The sequence below is a fragment of the Triticum urartu genome, chromosome 2A (genome assembly GCF_056163025.1).
Source record: "Triticum urartu cultivar PI428250 chromosome 2A, HENAU_Tu73, whole genome shotgun sequence".
NCBI classification, from domain to species: Eukaryota; Viridiplantae; Streptophyta; class Magnoliopsida; order Poales; family Poaceae; genus Triticum; species Triticum urartu.
The window spans coordinates 175,750,215-175,754,641 of NC_141874.1; the positions used below are offsets into that span (position 1 = coordinate 175,750,215).

General features: G+C 46.3%; 1 pseudogene; it reads left to right on the forward strand.

The window, feature by feature from the left end:
* The first annotated feature begins 3,551 nt into the window (after nucleotides 1–3,551).
* LOC147984428 (uncharacterized) lies at nucleotides 3,552–4,199 on the forward strand (annotated as a pseudogene).
* Nucleotides 4,200–4,427: the final 228 nt, after the last annotated feature.

The following is a 4,427-nucleotide window of genomic DNA, read 5'->3' on the forward strand; positions in this document are numbered from 1 at the left end:
GCCCCGCAAGTAGGCCACAACAAGAACACCAAGAGGGAGTTCTAGGAAGGCCTGGAAGACATGGTTAGGAGTGTAACGATTGGTGAGAAGCTCTTCATAGGAGGAGACCTCAATGTCCACGTGGGTACATCTAACATAGGTTTTGAAGGGGCGCATGGGGGCTTTGGCTATGGCATCAGGAATCAAGAAGGAGAAGATGTCTTAAGCTTTGCTCTAGCCTACAACATGATTGTAGCTAACACCCTCTTTAGAAAGAGAGAATCACATATGGTTACTTTTAGTAGTGGCCAACTGAAAGTGCAACTATCCCTGGGTGGTTTTGGTAATTCCTAACAACATATAGTTCATTGAGCTAATGCTATTTCAAGATAAACATTTTAGGAAAGCTCAATGATTGGCATGGCATGGATGAGAAAAGTGGATCCCTCAAAATTCTAAGGACAAATAATTGGCTCAAGCTCAAAGCTCAAGACTCTACATTTTTCATTTTAAGTGGTCCAAGATCACATTGAGTCCATAGGAAAAGCCAATACTATTAAGAGGGGATGAGGTGTTGCTTAATGAGTTTCTTGCTCAAAGTGCTTAGTGATATGATCCAAAAGCCCTCAACTACTTTCTCACATCCACATATGTCCCAAACCAAAAGTCAAACTCGGCCCCACCGAAATTTTCTATCCGGCGCCACCGAGTTCAGTTGACATAGCCACTACCAGAAACCCTAGTCTTTTCGGTCTCACCGATAGGGATCTCGGTCTCACCGAGATGGTGTTGTAATCTCTCTGTTTCCCTTTGTAACATTTTGGTCAAACCGAGATGAGCAAACGGTCCCATCGAGATTGCAATGCAAACACTCTGTTTCCCTTTCGTAACGTTTCGGTCGAACCGAGATGAGCGAATCGGTCCCACCGAGTTTGCCTGACCAACTCTCTGTTAGTCCATTACCCAAATCGGTCTCACCGAGTTTGTGTAATCGGTCTCACTGAGATTACGTTATGCCCTAACCCTAACAATATCGGTCCCACCGAGTTGACATGTCGGTCCCACCGAAAATCCTAACGTTCACATTTTGAACTAAATCGGTCTGACCGAGTTGTATGATTCAGTCCCACTGAGTTTGGTGATTTGTGTGTGACGGTTAGATTTTGTGTGGAGGCTATTTATACCCCTCCACCCACTCTTCATTCATGGAGAGAGCCATCAGAATATGCCTACACTTCCAACATACAGTTTCTGAGAGAGAACCACCTACACTTGTGTTGAGGTCAAGATATTCCACTCCAACCACATAAATCTTGATCTCTAGCCTTCCCCAAGTTGCTTTCCACCAAATCCAAATCCTGTGAGAGAGAGTTTAGTGTTGGGGAGACTATCATTTGAAGCACAAAAGCAAGGATTTCATCATCAACACACCATTTGTTACCTCTTGGAGAGTGGTGTCTCCTAGATTGGTTAGGTGTCACTTGGGAGCCTCCGTCAAGATTATGGAGTTGAACCAAGGAGTTTCTAAGGGCAAGGAGATCGCCTACTTCGTGAAGATCTACCCGAGTGAGGCAAGTCCTTCATGGGTGACGACCATGGTGGGATAGACAAGGTTGCTTCTTCATGGACCCTTCGTGGGTGGAGCCCTCCGTGGACTCACGCAACCGTTACCCTTCATGGGTTGAAGTCTCCATCAACATGGATGTACGATAGCACCACCTATCGTAACCACGCCAAAAATCTCCGTGTCTCCAATTGCGTTTGCACACTCCAAACTCCTCCCTTTACCTTCAGATGCAATTGTTTTACTTTCCGTTGCTATACTCTTAGAATTGCATGTGTAGGTTGATTTCTTGATTTGTGCTAAGTTGCTAAAATCTGCCAAGAACTAAAATTGGGAAAAGGCTAGATTTTTATTTTGTCAAGTAGTCTAATCACCCCCCCTCTAGACATACTTTCGATCCTACACCAACACTCTAGCCAGATTGATTTCATCCTCTCGAGAAGAGAAGATAGGCGTGTGTTCCTAGACTGTAAGGTGATACCTGGAGAGAGTGTTGTACCCCAGCATAAGCTGGTGGTTGCTGACTTCCGCTTTCGGATTTGTGTCCAGCGGGATAAGCGTGCCAAAGTCGCTAGAACGAAGTGGTGGAAGCTCAACGGGGAGGTAGCTTAGGCGTTGAAGGAGAGGGTCATTAAGGAGGGCCCTTGGGAGGAAGGAGGGGATGCGGACAATGTGTGGATGAAGATGGCGACTTGCATTCGTAAGGTGGCCTCAGAGGAGTTTGGAGTGTCCAGGGGAAAGAGAAGCGAAGATAAGGAACCTGGTGGTGGAACAATGATGTTTGGAAGGCGATTAAAGAGAAGAAAGATTGCTTCAGACGCCTATACTAGGATAGGAGTGCAAACAACATAGAGAAGTACAAGATGGCGAAGAAGGCTGCAAAGTGAGCTGTTAGTGAAGCAAGGGTACGGGCATATGAGGACCTCTACCAACGGTTAGGCATGAAGGAAGGCGAAGGGACATCTATAAGATGGCCAAGATCCGAGAGAGGAAGACGAGGGATATTGGCCAAGTCAAATGCATCAAGGATGGAGCAGGCCAACTCTTGGTTAAGGATGAGGAGATTAAGCATAGATGGCGGGAGTACTTTGACAAGTTGTTCAATGGGTAGAATGATAGTTCTACCATCGAACTGGACGACTCCTTTGATGAGACCAGCATGCGTTTTGTGCGGCGAATCCAGGAGTCTGAGGTCAAGGAGGCTTTAAAAAGGATGAAAGGAGGCAAGGCGATGGGCCCTGATTGTATCCCCATTGAGGTGTGGAAAGGTCTCAGGGACATAGCGATAGTATGGCTAACCAAGCTTTTCAACCTCATTTTTCGGGCAAACAAGATGCTAGAAGAATGGAGACAGAGTATATTAGTACCAATCTTCAAGAACAAGGGGGGTGTTCAGAGTTGTACTAATTACCGTGGAATTAAGCTGATGAGCCATACAATGAAGCTATGGGAGAGAGTCATTGAGCACCGCATTGAACACCGCTTAAGAAGAATGACAAGCTTGACCAAAAATCAGTTTGGTTTCATGCCTGGGAGGTCGACCATGGAAGCCATTTTCTTGGTACGACAACTTATGGAGAGATATAGGGAGCAAAAGAAGGACTTGCATATGGTGTTCATTGACTTGGAGAAGGCCTATGATAAGATACCGTGGAATTTCATGTGGTGGGCCTTGGAGAAACACAAAGTCTCAGCAAACTACATTACCCTCATCAAGGACATGTACGATAATGTTGTGACAAGTGTTCAAACAAGTGATGTCGACAGTGATGATTTCCCGATTAAGATAGGACTGCATCAGTGGTCGGCTTTGAGCCCTTATATTTTTGCATTGGTGATGGATGAGGTCACAAGGGATATACAAGGAGATATCCCATGGTGTATGCTCTTTGCAGATGATGTGGTGCTAGTTGACGATAGTCGGACGGGGGTAAATAGGAAGTTAGAGTTATGGAGACAAACCTTGGAAGCGAAAGGGTTTAGGCTTAGTAGAACTAAAACTGAGTACATGATGTGCAGTTTCAGTACTACTAGGTGTGAGGAGGAGGAGGTTAGCCTTGATGGCCAGGTGGTACATCAGAAGGACACCTTTCGGTATTTAGGGTCAATGCTACAGGAGGATGGGGGTATTGATGAAGATGTGAACCATCGAATCAAAGCCGGATGGATGAAGTGGCGCCAAGCTTCTGGCATTCTCTGTGACAAGAGAGTGCCACTAAAGCTAAAAGGAAAGTTCTACAGGATGGCGGTTCGACCCGCAATGTTGTATGGTGCTGAGTGTTGGCTGACTAAAAGGTGACATGTTCAACAGTTAGGCGTGGCGGAGATGCGTATGTTGAGATGGATGTGTGGCCACACGAGGAAGGATCGAGTCCGGAATGATGATATACGAGATAGAGTTGGGGTAGCACCAATTGAAGAGAAGCTTGTCCAACATCGTCTGAGATGGTTTGGGCATATTCAGTGCAGGCCTCTAGAAGCTCCAGTGCATAGCGGACTGCTAAAGCGTGTGGAGAATGTCAAGAGAGGGCGGAGTAGACCGAATTTGACATGGTAGGAGTCCGTTAAGAGAGACCTGAAGGATTGGAGTATCACCAAAGAGCTAGCTATGGACAGGGGTGCATGGAAGTTTGCTATCCATGTGCCAGAGCCATGAGTTGGTTGCGAGATCTTATGGGTTTCACCTCTAGCCTACCCAAACTTGTTTGAGACTAAAGGCTTTATTGTTGTTGTTGTTGTTGTTGTTGTTAGTGGTCGCAACAACCATGGGCCATATACGGACCGTGGTAACCTTCAGCGTGCTATGGGCCGTAGGATCCATGGGCCTCCTACGGGCCATTGGATAAATGAGCCTCCTACGGGCCATTGGATAAATGGGCCTCCA